At 41.6% G+C, this 20,475-nt stretch overlaps 2 non-coding genes across 2 annotated transcripts; both read left to right on the forward strand.

Annotated features, from left to right (window-relative positions):
* The first annotated feature begins 2,027 nt into the window (after positions 1-2,027).
* On the forward strand, positions 2,028-2,134 carry LOC130297142 (U6 spliceosomal RNA). The gene has a single exon (XR_008849422.1). It is a non-coding gene; the product is annotated as a U6 spliceosomal RNA (small nuclear RNA).
* A 14,903-nt stretch (positions 2,135-17,037) lies between these two features.
* Positions 17,038-17,144, forward strand: LOC130297135 (U6 spliceosomal RNA). Its single transcript, XR_008849415.1, has one exon. It is a non-coding gene; the product is annotated as a U6 spliceosomal RNA (small nuclear RNA).
* Positions 17,145-20,475: the final 3,331 nt, after the last annotated feature.

Genomic DNA, 20,475 nt, shown 5'->3' on the forward strand with positions numbered 1-20,475 from the left:
ACGCTGATTTTCCATCAGGCACGTCCTCCTGAGGGGGAGGGGGAGGGGATAGGAAGGTATCCCAAGTTTATTCATGTGGTTCTTCTAGTAGCCTTAAGATGTCTTTTTTCTAAATGGCTGGAGGTGAGCACTCCAGACTTGCCCTCTCTGATCGCTCAGCTGAAATTGTTCTTGGAAGTAGACCGCTTGGATGCAGAGAGGCACATGGATTATGGCACCAAGCGCTTCTTCCAAAAGTGGAAATCCTTTATTGTAACCCACTTCGACTCTCAGGGGATCATAAATATAGTTAAACCTTTCAGATACACTACTTGGTACAGTGTGGAATCCCTAAGAGGTTCTCTGGGAGCATTACGCTTACCGGATTCCTTATAAGCCAATCCTGATGCTTAGGCACATGATTGCTCCTGTCCTGGATCCCTTGGGAGTCGCAGGGTGTCCCTGTCCTGCCCTTCCTTATCTTGCTCCGTGTTGTCAGCTTAGTTTTCAGGGGTGGGAGCATTTTCTGTGTAACCGACTAGCTGGCCCAGGGAGGCCATCCAGGGATTCTACTGGATGTCCTCCTACAACCAAGGATACTTGGAGGACAGGGGAGGAGGATGGGATAGGGAGTTTTGTTTCCGGGAGCTGATATGCACTTGTGGGGGGATGTTATGAACAGATTGTATGCTTCTACCGATACACCAAATTTTGCATTTCCGCTTACTCAAATGTTTTTATGTTTTTGTTTATTGTGAAAATGTTTAATAAAAATATATATATATAAAAAAAAAATGATACCCTAGTTATATAGGTTTGATTTTATTGTACTTCTGGAAAAAATCATAACTACATGCAGGAAAATTTATATGTTTAAAATTGTCATCTTCTGACCCCTATAACTTTTTTATTTTTCTGTGTATGGGATGGTATGAGGGCTCATTTTTTGCATCGTGATCTGAAGTTTTTAGCGGTACCATTTTTGTAATGATTGGACTTTTTGATCGCTTTTTATTTATTTTTTCATGATATAAAAAGTGACCAAAAATACGCTTTTTTGGACTTTGGAATTTTTTTGCGCATACGCCATTGACCGTATGGTTTAATAAATAATATCTTTTTATAATTCAGACATTTCCGCACGCGAAGATACCACATATGTTTATTTTTATTTTTATTTACACAGTTTTTTTTTTAAATAGGAAAAGGGGGGTGATTCAAACTTTTATTAGGGAAGGGGTTAAATGATCTTTAATCACTTTTTTTTCCACTTTTTTTTTGCAGTGTTATAGGTCCCATAGGGACCTATAACACTGCACACACTGATCTTTCACATTGATCACTGGTTTCTCATAGGAAACCAGTGATCAATGATTCTGCCGCTTGACTGCTATTGCCTGGATCTCAGGCACGGAGCAGTCATTCGGCGATCGGACAGCATGGAGGCAGGTAGGGATCCTCCGACTGTCATGTAAGCTGTTCGGGATGCCGCGATTTTGCCGCGGCGATCGCGAGCAGCTCCCTGAGCTAACCGGCATTAGTTTACTTTCACTTTAGATGCAGCATTCAACTTTGAACGCCGCATCTAAAGGGTTAATAGTGTGCGGTACTGCGATCACTGCCGCGCGCTATTAGCCACGGGTCCTGGCCATTGCTAGGTGCCAGGCCCGACCCGCTATGACGAGGGGCCACGCCGTGGCCCCACGTTATAGAATGGGAGCTGACCCATGGCATACATGTATGCCATGGGTCGGGAAGGGGTTAAAGGGGTACTCCGCCCCTAGAAATCTTATCCCCTATTAACGCATGCCTACACTCACTTCCTACACAGAAGGTAAATGGGACATCTTTAAATCAACTCTAAATAACTATACATCTAAATATATACCAAAGGGGAACAAATATAAACGATTAAAACTAAATCCTACATGGCTGACACATGATGTTAAAAGAGCAATAAACAACAAAAAAATTGCCTTCAAAAAATACAAATCTGATGGGTCAGCGATAACATTTAAACAGTACAAAGAGCTTAATAAAATCTGTAAGTGCTTGCTTTGGCAGCACATATACTAAAATTGGAACGATACAAAGAAGATTAGCATGGCCCCTGCGCAAGGATGACACGCAAATTCGTGAAGCGTTCCATATTTTTTCGTGGACATTATAGAAATGAACCTACAACTTGAGCTCTAAGAGGACATTTTATTGGATTATAAGTATGCTGAGATTATCTGCTTAGTTGAGGGGTATTCGACAGGAGAAGAGTAGTTTCCCTGTTTACAGTTACCATTAGGGTATAGATTATCCAAAATGTTTCTTTAGTCAAACAGGAGTTACTATTAGAATTACAATAAGTATTTAAGGCCAAAAAAAATATAATTACAAATGTTTTTCTAGTATATAACCGCTTAATTTTTGATACCCACTATCTGGCTTAACCATGCAGAATTTAGTTACATAATCAGGTTATCTGTTTATTTGGTCAGATGTTGGGAAAGTTTAACATAAGGGGTGGAGGGTGACGAGAGGTGAAGACGATAAGTAGACAGTTCTAAGTCTTGCTTTGGATTGCCCACCCACTGTTCCCCATAAGTTGAGGTGGTAATGTGTTCCCTTGAGCTTTTTCAGCTGAAGGTGGTAATTTCCTCTACCAGTAACTTAAGACTAAAGGGTTTAATCCTTGGATTTACAGAATTGTATCTAATGTTAGTCATCTATATGTTTACTATTTATGATTTGTATTCTTCCCTATTAATCTTTTCTTCTTTTCTACTAGTACAACATGCCTGTGCGACCCGACCTCCTCCATCAGATTGTCTCAGTGAAAGGCCTGACGATTCCAGTCTACTTAGGGAGATCCTTTCTGGAACTTTACCTCTAGCAACAATGATCATCAGGGGTAGGAAACTGAACATTATTATGAATTCCCCTGATTCATATTCACCATGACGCGTTTTTTAACACTCAATGTAAAGGGCTTAAATACAGATGTGAAAAGACGTCTTCTTTTAAAAGATCTAAAATCTAAAAAAATAGATATAGCCCTTATCCAAGAAACGCATCATGATGAATCGTGTTCTTTTAAATTTGCATCTAGATACTATCCCACAGTATTTTCTGCTACACAGGATAAAAAAAGGGGTGAAGTGGCTGTGTTGATATCCCGCACATGTCCTTTTCAGCTTTCAAACACAATGTTAGATCCTAATGGGAGATGGGTTATAGTCTTGGGTACACTGACAGGAGTCCCTCTCACAATATGTAACACGTACGCACCCAATTCATCCCAGATAACATTCCTGAATAATATCTTTTCCAAACTGGAAACGTTACTTCCAACAACATTGATAATTGGAGGGGACTTTAACATCCCATTCTCGAGTACAACCGATAGACATTCAGTACTACATAACACACCTTCCTCAGCAGTAATACGACTTTCCACTGCCTTCTGGAAACTTGTGAGAAAATACCATTTTTTTGACCTCTATAGGATAAGTAATCCCAATAGCAGAGAGTTTACATTCTTCTCACATCCTCATTCCACCCACTCTAGAATAGACACCTTCTTTGGGAATCTTTTAGGCCTCAAATTAGTTGACAATGTTAAAATACTCCCTATAACATGGTCAGACCATGCTCCAGTGATAATGGAATTAAAATCAACTACAACGCCTAGAAAAACCTGCCATTGGAGACTGAATGAATTGTTAATAAAGAAATTAGAATATAGAGATTCCATTGGAGGGTGTCTTAAAGATTACTTTGAAAGGAATGAGGGTAGTATTACAAACAGTCATACCCTATGGGAGGCACATAAGGCGGTCATAAGGGGACACTGTATTTTGCTGTCTTCTCGGCTGAAAAAGAATTCTGCGTCTCTTACGAATGAGCTAAAAAAGAAACTAAAAAAACTGGAGGATGGAATGGTCTTATACCCCTCCTTGAGAAGGTTAAAACAGATTGTGCTCATACGAAATCAGTTGAAGGACGGTGAAATCGCCCAGGTGGAGAAAATGCTAACTTATACTAGACATACATATTACAGTAAAGCGAATAAACCTCATACCCTATTGGCCGCACAGCTAAACTCACAAAAGACACAATCAAATCCTTTTGCTATAAAAAATTCCCAGGGACAATTGCACTATGATCCAACACAAATTGCCAATATTTTTCAGGAATATTATTCTAATTTATACAATTTACCTTCCCAACTACCCTCAGATAACACCACCAGAGATTCTATATTAAAAAAGTACCTTGATTCCTGTAAGCTCCCTAAAATGACTATATCGGATTTGACCAATCTAAACAGAGAATTTTCTCAGGAAGAAATAATAGATACTATTAAAGAACTACCAAATGGCAAGTCTCCTGGCCCAGATGTCCTTCCATACTCTTATTATAAAACTTTTTCTGAAATCTTACTTCCACATATGATCTCCCTTTTCAACTCCTTCTTAGGTGAAACTCCCATTCCGTCAAATATGTTAGAATCTTACATCACAGTCATTCCGAAATCCGGTAAGGATCCTTCGGAATGTGCTAGTTATAGACCAATTTCACTATTGAATTCGGACTTGAAGTTATTTACAAAAATACTGGCCAACAGACTTAGCTTAATTCTTCTGAAATTAATAGATAAAAACCAAGTAGGTTTCACCTTAAATAGACAAGCTGGAGATAACACTAGACGCACGGTCGATCTCATTGAGGTAATAAATAGGACTAAGTCCTCTGGACTTGTGTTAAGTTTAGACGCGGAAAAAGCGTTTGATCGCTTAAGTTGGCCTTTTATGGAATCTACCTTGCGAGCTTTTGGAGTCTCGGGACCGTTTATGACAGCGATCTCACACCTATACTCACCCTCAACGGCACGAGTTAGACTCCCTCACGCCACATCTCAAAAAATTAAAATTCATAATGGGACAAGACAGGGATGTCCTCTGTCCCCATTATTATTTGTGCTATGTATAGAACCATTAGCGGTCCTTGTCCGCGCAAATCCTGATGTTAAGGGGATAGTGGTAAAACATAGAGATTATAAGATAGCGCTATTTGCTGATGACGTATTGCTAACCATCTCTACTCCCCTGACCTCACTACCTTCCCTCCACTCCATTATCCACACTTATAGCCGTATGTCAGGATATAAGATAAATGAAGGTAAAACAGAAGCCTTACCCATTAACATACCTGACACCCAACTTTCTCTTCTTAAACTAAATTATACGTATAGATGGCAGGATAACGCTATTACCTATTTAGGTGTACGCATTACCTCTAAATACTCTGCCCTTTACAAACATAATTTTCCTCAATTCTTTAAAGACATCAAATCCCAGATGGAAAAATGGTCTGGTCTCCCGATATCCCTTATTGGCAGGATTGCAGCAGTCAAAATGTCAGTATTGCCCAGATTCCTTTATTTATTAGAAACTTTGCCAGTATTAATACCTAGGGGAGCATTAAGGGGCTTTCAATCATCCATCCTCAGGTTTGTTTGGAGGGGGGACGCCACAGGGTGGCGTTGTCTGTCTTGACGGCCAAAAAGAAACGTCTTTGACTATTATTATTCAGTTCACCTTAAAAATATTCCATCATGGTCACAATTTCGGGCATATAATAAATGGACGGACATAGAGAAGCTGTGGTCGGCCCCAGTCCATTTATGTGCTTTGATATGGGACTCAAACTATCAGGTCAATCTAAAACACTTACATGGCCCGATGAGAACCACATTAAAAATATGGGAAACTGTGAGGACTAAATATTAATTAACGTCCCCCAACTCCCTTCTAACTACCTTTATTTTTAATCCCTCTATTCCTGATAGTAATGATGTAGATATCATTTCCCCCTGGGTAGAGGCTGGGTTGAATATCTCTCTGCAATGACAGATAACAGGCTTTCTCATTTCTACGAAACTTGGAAGGAATGGGATGATTATATAGAAGACGATAACCAACACTGAATGGAGGAGAGTCGGAAGAGGTCGCATAGGCATGGATGTATTCTATATTTCATATCTTGGTCAAACAGGTACTTTATTTTTATTATTTTTATCTTTTATTTATTTTTTCTTTCTTTTCCTTCTTCTTTTCATTTTCTTTATTCCGTTTCTGGAATCTAACCAAAATAATATAGATTGCTATGTTCCTACCTAATACACACTCACGGATTTGAATGTATTGTAGATAATCTATAAATCTGCAACTCAATTCCTATAGAAACATGGCAATTGCTTCAAGCTACCTGGTTGTAGGGTTCTTGTTACAATATTGCATATACGCTTTGACAATGAACTCTATTCTTGCTGCTGCAAGATTTTTCTTTCTTTGTTATTTTTATTTTTCTATTTTACTGAATTGAAAATTGTATTGATAAAAGGATAAATAAACAGTTAAATAAAAAAATAAAAAAAATTTGTAAAAATGTAATAAAAACAGCAAAAATTCTAAACGAGAGACAGGTGGCCAAAGAAAGCAAAACTAATCCTAAATATTTTTTTAGATATATAAATGCAAAAAAACCAAGGACAGAGCATGTAGGACCCCTTAATAATGATAATGGGGTGGTTGTCACAGGCGATCAAGAGAAAGCGGAGCTACTGAATGGGTTCTTTAGTTCTGTATACACTATGGAAAAAGGAGCTGACATTGGCCAGGTCAGTGCTGGTAACACATCATGTAATGTACTGAACTGGCTTAATGTAGAGATGGTACAAGGTAAGTTAAGTGATATAAATGTAAGCAAATCTCCAGGGCCAGATGGACTACACCCAAGAGTTCTTAGAGAGGTAAGTTCAGTAATATCTGTACCCCTGTTCATGATATTTAGAGATTCTCTGGTGTCTGGTATTGTGCCAAGGGACTGGCGCAAGGCGAATGTGGTGCCAATCTTCAAAAAGGGCTCTAGGTCTTCCCCAGGAAACTATAGACCGGTAAGTTTAACGTGCATTGTGGGTAAATTGTTTGAAGGACTTATAAGGGATTACATACAGGAATACATAGGGGATAATAGTATTATAAGTGATAGCCAGTATGGGTTTACTAAGGATAGAAGTTGTCAAACCAATCTAATTTGCTTTTATGAAGAGGTGAGTAGAAGCCTTGACAGAGGAATGGCTGTGGATATAGTGTTTCTGGATTTTGCTAAAGCGTTTGATACTGTTCCTCATAGACGTCTGACAGGTAAGTTAAGGTCTTTGGGTTTGGAAATTTTAGTTTGTAACTGGATTGAACACTGGCTCATGGATCGTACCCAGAGAGTGGTGGTCAATGATTCGTACTCTGATTGGTCCCCGGTTATTAGTGGTGTACCCCAAGGTTCAGTACTGGGCCCGCTGTTGTTTAATTTATTTATCAATGATATAGAGGATGGTATTAACAACTCTGTTTCTATCTTTGCAGATGACACCAAGCTTTGTAGCACGGTACAGTCTATAGAGGATGTGCATAAGTTACAAGATGACTTGGATAGACTAAGTGTCTGGGCATCCACTTGGCAAATGAGGTTCAATGTGGATAAATGTAAAGTTATGCATCTGGGTACTAATAACCTGCATGCATCGTATGTCTTAGGGGGGATTAAACTGTCAGAGTCACTGGTAGAGAAGGATCTGGGTGTACTTGTAGATCACAGACTACAGAATAGCATGCAATGTCAGGCTGCTGCTTCCAAAGCCGGCAGGATATTGTCATGTATCAAAAGAGGTATGGACTCAAGGGACAGAGACATAATACTCCCCCTTCATAAAGCATTGGTACGGCCTCACCTGGAATATGCTGTTCAGTTTTGGGCACCTGTCCATAAAAGGGACACTGCAGAGCTGTAAAGGGTGCAGAGACGCGCGACTAAACTAATATGGGTGTTACGCCGAGCGCTCCGGGTCCCTGCTCCTCCCCGGAGCGCTCACGGCGTCTCTCTCCCTGCAGCGCCCCGGTCAGACCCGCTGACCGGGAGCGCTGCACTGACATTGCCGGCGGGGATGCGATTCGCACAGCGGGACGCGCCCGCTCGCGAATCGCATCCCAAGTCACTTACCCGTCCCGGTCCCCGGCTGTCATGTGCTGGCGCGCGCGGCTCCGCTCTCTAGGGCGCGCGCGCGCCAGCTCTCTGAGACTTAAAGGGCCAGTGCACCAATGATTGGTGCCTGGCCCAATTAGCTTAATTGACTTCCACCTGCTCCCTGGCTATATCACATCACTTCCCCTGCACTCCCTTGCCGGATCTTGTTGCCTTGTGCCAGTGAAAGCGTTTAGTGTTGTCCAAGCCTGTGTTACCTGATCTCCTGCTATCCATATTGACTACGAACCTTGCCGCCTGCCCCTACCTTCTGCTACGTCTGACCTTGCCTCTGCCTAGTCCTTCTGTCCCACGCCTTCTCAGCAGTCAGCGAGGTTGAGCCGTTGCTAGTGGATACGACCTGGTTGCTACTGCCGCAGCAAGACCATCCCGCTTTGCGGCGGGCTCTGGTGAACACCAGTAGCCTCTTAGAACCGGTCCACCAGCACGGTCCACGCCAATCCCTCGCTGACACAGTGGATCCACAACCTGTAAGCCGAATCGTGACAATGGGGCATGGAACATCATAACTATGAGGAGCGATTAAAGGAGTTACAATTGTTTAGTCTTGAGAAGAGACGTTTAAGGGGGGATATGATAAACGTATATAAGTATATTAATGGCCCATACAAAAAAATATGGAGAAAAACTGTTCCAGGTTAAACCCCCCCAAAGGACGAGGGGGCACTCCCTCTGTCTGGAGAAGAAAAAGTTTAGTCTCAAGGGGCGACACGCCTTCTTTACCGTGAGGACTGTGAATTTATGGAACGGTCTACCTCAGGAACTGGTCACAGCAGGAACAATTAACAGCTTTAAAACAGGATTAGATACATTCATGGAACAAAATAACATTAATGCTTATGAAGAAATATAAAATCCCATCCCTTCCCCAATATCGCGCCACACCCCTACCCCTTAATTCCCTGGTTGAACTTGATGGACATATGTCTTTTTTCGACCGTACTAACTATGTAACTATGTAACTATGTAATTCCTAAAAGGGTTATTTAATTTTTCATTTTCACGGACCACTGTTCCAAAAATCTGTCAGACACCTGTGGGGCGTAAATGCTCACTGCTCCCCTTATTACATTCCGTGAGGGGTTTAGTTTCCAAAATGGAGTCACATGTGGGGAGGGGGGTCCATTGTTCTGGCACTATGGGGGCTTTGTAGACACACGAGGCCTTCAATTCCGTACAAATTTTCTCTCCAAAATCCCAATGGCGCTCCCTTCCTTCAGAGCAGTGTAGTACGCCCGCAGAGCACTTTACATCCACAGATGGGGCATGCTCTTACTCAGAAGAAATGGGGTTACAAATTTTGGGGGGCTTTTTTTTCCCATTTTCCCTTGTGGGAATGAAAAATTTAGGGTAACACCAGCATTTTAGTTAAAAATATATATTTTTTCATTTTCTTATCCAACTTTAATGAAAAATTGTCAAGCACCAGCACCCGTGGGGTGTTAAAACTCACTATACCCCTTAATACGTTTTGTGAGGGGTGTAGTTTCCAAAATGGGGTCACACGTGGGTATTTATTTATTTATTTTGCATTTATGTCAGAACCACTATAAAATCAGCCACCCCTGTACAAATCACCAATTTAGGCCTCAAATGTACATAGTACACTCTAACTCCAGCCTCCAGCTGTTGCAAAATTGCAACTCTCAACATGTACTGATCTGCACAGTGATCTCCAAACTGTACCCCTCTAAATCTTGCAATACTACATATCCCAGCATGCCCAAACAGCTGTCTGGGCATGCTGGGAGTTGTAGTTTTGCAACATCTGAAGGGCTACAGTTTAGAGACCACTGTATAGTGGTCTTCTAACTGTAGCCCTCCATATGTTGCTAGGCAACAACTCACTGGCTTCCATAGGATCGTGCACCAGGGAGATGCACCAGGGAGCCATATCTCATCGCTGCCCGCCCGGTAAGTGACCTCTGGCGCCGATGACCACCAGTTTCCTCACTCTTCCAGGACAAAAGTCGGTGGACAGAGCGGGGAACCGAACTCTAACTCCCCCACCCCCGAACTGCTATTGGCCAGTCGTCTCTGACCGACCAATAGCAGAGACGACCTTACTCCTATGCCTTCAGGGGGATCGGGGGTGTCTTAGACACCCCCGATCCTCCTTATTTTCCCGGTCACTGGAGACCCGTATGACCCGGAATCGCCGCAGATCGCCGGTCTGAATTGAACTGATCGCTGACATGGGGGGGGGGGGGCGTCTCACGACCCCCCAGGGGTTTGCACGTGATGCCTGCTGAGGCATGCTTTGGACACTTAAAAAAAAATCACAATTTTTCACAGACAGAAATAAAATAAATGAGTCAAACAAGTCAAAGAACGGTTTAAAAACAGGGGAACTTTATTATTAATAAAATGTTTGTGTAGGGATTTTTGTAACCTTCCATCACTCACAAAGAGCGTACAGTAACTAACTCAGGACAGGAAAAACCTCCAGAGGGGAGGAAACCTGTAGGGAATCCATGGCTACTGTATTGCCCTTCCTCTGGGCATACTAAAGGAGGTTACCGCTAGAATTTGGGCAAAGTGACTGTGTATGTGCGTGATTCGAGGGTTTATGCCTTCATCCAACTTCTTGCTGTAAGTCCGGAAATATGTGCCTTATTACAACGTCTTGATAGTCCGGAAATGCTACTCCACCTCCTGGAAATAGTGCATCTAAGATAGGAAAACAAAAGATAGATTATTTACATGGTTATTATAGAAATGCACATGGAACTGCACTAAAGACCTTTTGGACACAACAATGTGACACTTACCAATCACAGTGATGTATTCAACTTCACATTCCCGCGCGCCTACAGTGTCCAGCATCGGCCCCTCACTGATGAAGAATGAGCAGGAGCTGTGTTATTTCTGCTCAGTGCTGCTCTCTGGTGGAAAATGGTTATGACATCACATGTGTGACACGCTGTTACCTCCTGGGAGTTCTATTTGAGCAGTGCTGCTCTCTGATTGGCTGAAACCTAAAAAGCTTTTTAACATATTCTGCATGACTGTTACCTAAGGGATTTTTTTTTTTTTAGCATTTTTTAATAAAATGACACTACGCCCTGCGGGTGTGTTATATTTGCTTATACTCAGCATTTGTAATATCATTTGCTGTCAGGGCATGCTTGGAGTTGTAGTTTTGCAACAGCTGGACAGACGTCTGTCAGAAGGGGGGGGGGGGGGGGGAGACCACCAAAGATAAGGCAATGTGGGCTTTAAAAAACGCCACAGATACATTGTGTTTAGTCCCAGCCTAAGCCTAGGAACAGACACAATTTTTGTTTGAGGTTTATTTGGTAAAAAATAAAAATAAACACACCACAACAACTGCGTCCTCATTTCTATTCTCCCAAGACGCCATCTTTGTGTAATTTTTGCCAAAACCACTGGAGGAAATTTATCAAAACCTGTAAAGAGGAAAAGTGGTTGCCCATAGCAACCAGATAGTTTCTTTCATTTTTATGTGGTGGGCAGGAGAAAGTAATTGTGTCTAGGGTGTTGTAGTGGTAGTGTAGGGTCTGTTGGTATTAACCCTAAGATGTCATGATGCCAGGGCGAGGTTTCCTTAGTGTTAATAGTCCTACCGCCAACTGTCCCAGAAACGGTAGGGAGAATAACGGAATATCCACAGCAGATTTTATGAATAAACTGAAGAACTTTATTTGAGGATTTTATACAACAGTCTTCAAACATAACAGTCTCTCTAGAGTGAACCGGGATACAGGTTCCTCACAGGTTGTGCTGGGACTCTGAAGCAATGAGCTTTGATGCTAGCCACTGTGCTACTAATTATAATATTTTAGCTGGTAGAAGTCACACAGGATTAGGTAGTTTGAGCTTTGGTAACTCACGTTTTAGTGGTTGCTGGATCTTAGGCTTTGGCCTAGCTGACTTGAATTGATGCTGATGAGATTTGTGCTGCTTGATAGTCCGGAACTAAGAGAGGCAAGAGCTAAGAGAGTGAATTGATTGACTACAGCCCCTTATATATTAAGGAGGCTGGACAAAGCTCATTGGCCGGCAAACCTGTAAGTCCTGACCCAGTGAACTCTGGGTACATCACATGATCCTGTAAGGTCCTTAAACCATAGTACAATCATAATTAAAGGCACGTGACCTGCTAAGGTCCTTTACATAATATTTCCTATACATTAAATATATATATATGAACACAATTTACATGAGGCGACCAGGGGTAAGCCCTGCAAGAGTGCCCTATGAGAGTGAAGGAACTCTGGCTGAGGGGACTTTAGACAGGGACAGGACCAAGTCCTGTACCGGGACACCACATTTAAAAATGAAAAGTGAAAGAAGCGATCTGATTGGTTGTTATGGGCAACTGGTCAATTTTCCTCTGCACAAGTTTTCATACATGTCCCCCAATGTGTATTACTATTATGATAATAGACTTACCTCCCAACCGTCCCGGATCTGACGTGTCCTGTTTCTGTGATTTCCTGTGATGCACGGAGCCTCAGTGTGATCACAACTCACAGTACAGAGCGAAGCCCCAGGAGATCATGGAGTGTCTGCTCTATTATGTCATCTCCCCTGAGCTAAGAGGAAGCACTCATTGGTCCTGCAGCCTGGGAAAGGCACCTGCATCAACCAATCAGAGGCTTCCTGTTACAGGGGGCAGGGGGAGATGCTGCAGATGGATCAGCTACTTAACCCCTAAAGTAATTTTTTTTCTTATTCAAAATCTTTATTAATTTTCAATAATTTTCAATAAACAAAAAAACAATAACAAGGCACGACAGTGACAGAGGCACAAGGTGTTAAGCATGGCCTCAATGCAAGATAAAAAAACAGAATAAGTCATAAAGACCGTGCATGGCAGAAAGTGCGGTCAGCATTAGGGAGTCCGTTACTCGCGCAACAGACAGGAAGGACATCATGTCAAAGCAATCAGTATACTCAACAAGGAACACCAACTTAGAATATGTAATAACCACATCAATGCTAAAGCGGCAAGGTTCAGAAGGGAAAGAATAGAGGGATATAGATAAAAAGTGAAGAACAGAAAAATAAGAGGGTATGTAAAACACAGAAACAGGCAGACATGACAACATACAGAGACAAGGGTCTTACAGACAGACAAGAAACAACAAGGGAAGTAGGGCGGGAAGGTTACCAAGACAGACGAGAGAAAGCGTAGCCAAAAAAGGGTCATGGCGTCACAGAGGATCCCAAGGCCAATAGGTCACGGTACTCAGAGGTAGACTGGAAGGATGACCAATCATACCACGTTTTGGTACATCTTTCATTTTCTGCAGGGGTCAAGGCAATTAACTCCTCCATGTGCTGAAAATAATTCACCTCTGCAAGCCATTCCCCAACAGTCGGGGGCGTGGAAGACCTCCATTTACGGGGAATAACTGACTTAGCAGCCTGCAGAAAATAGCGTAAGAGAGATTTCCGGAAGGAAGTAGCAGAAATGTCAAACATGAAGAGCAGGACTGCCTCAGGGGAATCCGGAACAGTCACACCGGTGATATCGTGAGTGATAGAGCGTACTGAAGTCCAGAATGGACGCAGTGAGGGACAACCCCACCAGATGTGCAACATCGTATCAGTCGCTTGTCCACAACGCCAACAAAGGTCAGAGACTGACGGGTACCATCGATGCAACTGCTCCGGAGTCCTATACCAGCAGGAGAGTATTTTGCAGTTCGTCTCTTGTGATCTGTTAGGTATGATTGACTTATGTGAAAGGTGAAAGCATTTCTGCCATTGCTCCGGGGAGAACTGAGAGCCGAGGTCCGCCTCCCAAGCGCTACAGAAGGAGGGCAAAGAAGAGGTGTGTTGAGTAAGCAACAATCTCTACAGAAACCGTATGGTGTGGGGGGGGCAAGGAGGGGACCATGCAAAGTCCCTCAAAGGGAGTTAACTCCCGATGCAGGCGGGCCGAGCGTGACACCGAAGAGTAGAAATGTTTTAGTTGTATGTATTCAAAAGGCTTACGGGGATGGGGAGGTTCAACTGGACGTATGTCAGCAAGGGGCAATAAGCCCTCAGAAGACAACACGTGAAAAAAATGGAGTGGGTCAGATTTGGAGCTCCCCACAGCTTGAAGAGTTTTTAAATGATCTTAATACCAACACATGGGGACTTCATTTTACTCATAATATCTTTCACAATAATGCAGAATTCCTAGATGTTGTCGTATTTCATGACGAAGCCAATAGACTAAGCACTCGCACTTTTTTCAAGGAGGTAGATAGCAATAGCTATTTGGACTTTTCTAGCTCCCATTACAAAAAATGGATTTCTAACATCCCGTAAGGTCAGTTCAAGCGAATTAGACGGAACTGCTCTTCTTTGGAAGATTTCAAACTCCAGAGCAACACTCTTAAAACTCGCTTTAAAGCGAAGAAATATCCTAAGGCCATTATAGAGTCGGCATACAAGAAGGCCAGCTTACAGACACAAGCCGAATGTCTGTCTAAAACAACACGCAACAATTCCAAAAACTATGACTGGTCCTCCAATTTTATTACCACCTTCACACGGGAACATACGCAGGTTAAGGAAATTCTATCCAAACACTGGCCGATCCTATTAAAAGATCCCTACCTATGTGACATTCTACCCCACAAACCCTCGGTCACTTTTAGACGTGGGCGCACTGTTATGGACATGAAAATGACATACATTTTATTTGCTATATTTTGTGATTCTAGTCCAAGAGGGCCGCATGGAGTTTAGATAAAAGAAAAGATGGAGGATCATCTTTATAGTAGGGGTCTCCACGGCATGCTTACAGGGGCTTTTGTAACATTAGACAGACCACCTGGGGGCTGGCTGGGGGGCGGAGAACATCTAAAAAAGCCCATTCAAAGGGGACCAAGCTCTCTTTCTATTGCGGGGCTGGATACCAACACACCTGGCCATTCAACTTCCTGTTTTGGCCTGAATCTTGAAACAAAGGACTGCAGCCTGCTCCCATGCCTGTCTTTGTTGCTCATACTTGCTGTAAAGGGTCCCCGAAGCTAAGTATTTTTCAGTATTATATTCTCTGTGTGTTTCATTTAGTATAGTTGTATATTTTAAGGAAAATCCACCTAAATAGCCAACGGATAGTGTTTTCTACTATAATCGTTGTATATGTGTCACTTACACTGCAGATTTAAGTTTCTAGCTATTTGTAAAATCTTTTTCTCTTTTCTTTCTTAGTTAGAGTGTGTTTTAGTTAGCTGTATATTAAAACATCTTTATTTCTGCCAGTATTTGGGTGTGTAGTGTTAATTTGTGCATTGGATATTAGGATATAACTCTTCCAAAATTCCTAAATAGGTTGGTCTGTGGGGAGTTTATGAATGCATTTGGTCTCCGGTAGTACTGCTCAGTTAAGTGTCTATGCACCTGGTCTGTGAACATATTGTATTCACAACACCGCACGGTGGCAGACATTTTTGTCGGACATTTTGTGTCCCAGATGCATGGTCTGCAGATTTTAACTGGTCGTGGACCCTTGGAGCCAGATATAATTCAACCCCAAAGCCACGAACCACAACAAATGGCGACGAGGATGGGATTTTGCAGAAGTTATGAATATTAGTAACCAATTGACCATATTAACTAATTTTCCTAACAATTATAGCTTATTTATGAAACTTCTATATAAAGGAATATTTTTCTGATTATTAACTTTGTAGTCTTCAAAGGGCTTTTAAACTAAAAGGGTGATTTGTATGTTGGCCTGTACTTCCTGCTTCCGTTTTATACATAGCTGGGGGCCATTTTTAGGGACAAAGAAAGCACATGGTCGGGGGAGGGGCATGTTTTTTTGTACTCTTATACAATAGGTTAATCTGTTTAGATGTGGTTATCTAGTGTAGCACTGTACTAGTTTTACAGGATCCTAATAGACTGTTGCTTTGTGTTCCTTGTTTTAAGGGTAACTTGAATATCATACATGATAGTTATTTAGTGATTTGTCACTGGTAATTAATAGCATTGCTTTTCTAGGTAATGGATGGTTGTATTGCATACATGATAGTTATTAGACACAGACTGTAAAGCATATTGAAAGTCTCCTGTTGTACATGTGTTGTTAGATTGTGAGTGTACCCTTAGTTGTGTGAGCTGTAACTCTACAATATATATTTTCAGTGCTTCACTAGTGAGAGGGCATACACACTTGTGCGAGATACCCCCAGTGTAGCCTGTATGTGTTAGTGGTACAATAAGGCTTACTGCAAACACTGCACACACTGGCTATAACACTGCACACACTGATCTTTCACATTGATCACTGGTTTCTCATAGGAAACCAGTGATCAATGATTCTGCCGCTTGACTGCTATTGCCTGGATCTCAGGCACGGAGCAGTCATTCGACGATCGGACAGCATGGAGGCAGGTAGGGATCCTCCGACTGTCATGTAAGCTGTTCGGGATGCCGCGATTTTGCCGCGGCGATCGCGAGCAGCTCCCTGAGCTAACCGGCATTAGTTTACTTTCACTTTAGATGCAGCATTCAACTTTGAACGCCGCGTCTAAAAGGTTAATAGCGTGCGGTACCGCGATTACTGCCGCGCGCTATTAGCCACGGGTCCTGGCCATTGCTAGGTGCCAGGCCCGACCCGCTATGACGAGGGGCCACGCCGTGGCCCCACGTTATAGAATGGGAGCTGACCCATGGCATACATGTATGCCATGGATCGGGAAGGGGTTAAAGGTGTACTCCACCCCTAGAAATCTTATCCCCTATTAACGCATGCCTACACTCACTTCCTACACAGAAGGTAAATGGGACATCTTTAAATCAACTCTAAATAACTATACATCTAAATATATTAAAGGGGAACAAATATAAACGATTAAAACTAAATCCTACATGGCTGACACATGATGTTAAAAGAGCAATGAACAACAAAAAAATTGCCTTCAAAAAATACAAATCTGATGGGTCAGCGATAACATTTAAACAGTACAAAGAGCTTAATAAAATCTGTAAGTGCTTGCTTTGGCAGCACATATACTAAAATTGGAACGATACAGAGAAGATTAGCATGGCCCCTGCGCAAGGATGACACGCAAATTCGTGAAGCGTTCCATATTTTTTCGTGGACATTATAGAAATGAACCTACAACTTGAGCTCTAAGAGGACATTTTATTGGATCATAAGTATGCTGAGATTATCTGCTTAGATGAGGGGTATTCGAGGTATTCGACAGGAGAAGAGTAGTTTCCCTGTTTACAGTTACCATTAGGGTATAGATTATCCAAAATGTTTCTTTAGTCAAACAGGAGTTACTATTAGAATTACAATAAGTATTTAAGGCCAAAAAATATATAATTACAAATGTTTTTCTAGTAAATAACCGCTTAATTTATGATACCCAATATCTGGCTTAACCATGCAGAATTTAGTTACATAATCAGGTTATCTGTTTATTTGGTCAGATGTTGGGAAAGTTTAACATAAGGGGTGGAGGGTGACGAGAGGTGAAGACGAAGTAGACAGTTCTAAGTCTTGCTTTGGATTGCCCACCCACTGTTCCCCATAAGTTGAGGTGGTAATGTGTTCCCTTGAGCTTTTTCAGCTGAAGGTGGTAATTTCCTCTACCAGTAACTTAAGACTAAAGGGTTTAATCCTTGGATTTACAGAATTGTATCTAATGTTAGTCATCTATATGTTTACTATTTATGATTTGTATTCTTCCCTATTAATCTTTTCTTCTTTTCTACTAGTACAACATGCCTGTGCGACCCGACCTCCTCCATCAGATCGTCTCAGTGAAAGGCGTGACGATTCCAGTCTACTTAGGGAGATCCGTTCTGGAACTTTACCTCTAGCAACAATGATCATCAGGGGTAGGAAACTGAACATTATTATGAATTCCCCTGATTCATATTCACCATGACGCGTTTTTTAACACTCAATGTAAAGGGCTTAAATACAGATGTGAAAAGAAGTCTTTGTTTAAAAGATCTAAAATCTAAAAAAATAGATATAGCCCTTATCCAAGAAACGCATCATGATGAATCGTGTTCTTTTAAATTTGCATCTAGATACTATCCCACAGTATTTTCTGCTACACAGGATAAAAAAAAGGGGTGGAGTGGCTGTGTTGATATCCCGCACATGTCCTTTTCAGCTTTCAAACACAATGTTAGATCCTAATGGGAGATGGGTTATAGTCTTGGGTACACTGACAGGAGTCCCTCTCACAATATGTAACACGTATGCACCCAATTCATCCCAGATAACATTCCTGAATAATATCTTTTCCAAACTGGAAACGTTACTTCCAACAACATTGATAATTGGAGGGGACTTTAACATCCCATTCTCGAGTACAACCAATAGACATTCAGTACTACATAACACACCTTCCTCAGCAGTAATACGACTTTCCACTGCCTTCCGGAAACTTGTGAGAAAATACCATTTTTTTGACCTCTATAGGATAAGTAATCCCAATAGCAGAGAGTTTACATTCTTATCACATCCTCACTCCACCCACTCTAGAATAGACACCTTCTTTGGGAATCTTTTAGGCCTCAAATTAGTTGACAATGTTAAAATACTCCCTATAACATGGTCAGACCATGCTCCAGTGATAATGGAATTAAAATCAACTACAACGCCTAGAAAAACCTGCCATTGGAGACTGAATGAATTGTTAATAAAGAAATTAGAATATAGAGATTCCATTGGAGGGTGTCTTAAAGATTACTTTGAAAGGAATGAGGGTAGTGTTACAAACAGTCATACCCTATGGGAGGCACATAAGGCGGTCATAAGGGGACACTGTATTTTGCTGTCTTCTCGGCTGAAAAAGAATTCTGCGTCTCTTACGAATGAGCTAAAAAAGAAACTAAAAAAACTGGAGGATGGAATGGTCTTATACCCCTCCTTGAGAAGGTTAAAACAGATTGTGCTCATACGAAATCAGTTGAAGGACGGTGAAATCGCCCAGGTGGAGAAAATGCTAACTTAAACTAGACATACATATTACAGTAAAGCGAATAAACCTCATACCCTATTGGCCGCACAGCTAAACTCACAAAAGACACAATCAAATCCTTTTGCTATAAAAAATTCCCAGGGACAATTGCACTATGATCCAACACAAATTGCCAATATTTTTCAGGAATATTATTCTAATTTATACAATTTACCTTCCCAACTACCCTCAGATCACACCACCAGAGATTCTATATTAAAAAAGTACCTTGATTCCTGTAAGCTCCCTAAAATGACTATATCGGATTTGACCAATCTAAACAGAGAATTTTCTCAGGAAGAAATAATAGATACTATTAAAGAACTACCAAATGGCAAGTCTCCTGGCCCAGATGGCCTTCCATACTCTAAAATACATTATAAAACTTTTTCTGAAATCTTACTTCCACATATGATCTCCCTTTTCAACTCCTTCTTAGGTGAAACTCCCATTCCGTCAAATATGTTAGAATCTTACATCACAGTCATTCCGAAATCCGGTAAGGATCCTTCGGAATGTGCTAGTTATAGACCAATTTCACTATTGAATTCGGACTTGAAGTTATTTACAAAAATACTGGCCAACAGACTTAGCTTAATTCTTCTGAAATTAATAGATAAAGACCAAGTAGGTTTCACCTTAAATAGACAAGCTGGAGATAACACTAGACGCACGGTCGATCTCATTGAGGTAATAAATAGGACTAAGTCCTCTGGACTTGTGTTAAGTTTAGACGCGGAAAAAGCGTTTGATCGCTTAAGTTGGCCTTTTATGGAATCTACCTTGCGAGCTTTTGGAGTCTCGGGACCGTTTATGACAGCGATCTCACACCTATACTCACCCCCAACGGCACGAGTTAGACTCCCTCACGCCACATCTCAAAAAATAAAAATTCATAATGGGACAAGACAGGGATGTCCTCTGTCCCCATTATTATTTGTGCTATGTATAGAACCATTAGCGGTCCTTGTCCGCGCAAATCCTGATGTTAAGGGGATAGTGGTAAAACATAGAGATTATAAGATAGCGCTATTTGCTGATGACGTATTGCTAACCATCTCTACTCCCCTGACCTCACTACCTTCCCTCCACTCCATTATCCACACTTATAGCCGTATGTCAGGATATAAGATAAATGAAGGTAAAACAGAAGCCTTACCCATTAACATACCTGACACCCAACTTTCTCTTCTTAAACTAAATTATCCGTATAGATGGCAGGATAACGCTATTACCTATTTAGGTGTACGCATTACCTCTAAATACTCTGCCCTTTACAAACATAATTTTCCTCAATTCTTTAAAGACATCAAATCCCAGATGGAAAAATGGTCTGGTCTCCCGATATCCCTTATTGGCAGGATTGCAGCAGTCAAAATGTCAGTATTGCCCAGATTCCTTTATTTATTAGAAACTTTGCCAGTATTAATACCTAGGGGAG

The sequence above is a fragment of the Hyla sarda genome, chromosome 12, assembly GCF_029499605.1.
Source record: "Hyla sarda isolate aHylSar1 chromosome 12, aHylSar1.hap1, whole genome shotgun sequence".
NCBI lineage: Eukaryota > Metazoa > Chordata > Amphibia > Anura > Hylidae > Hyla > Hyla sarda.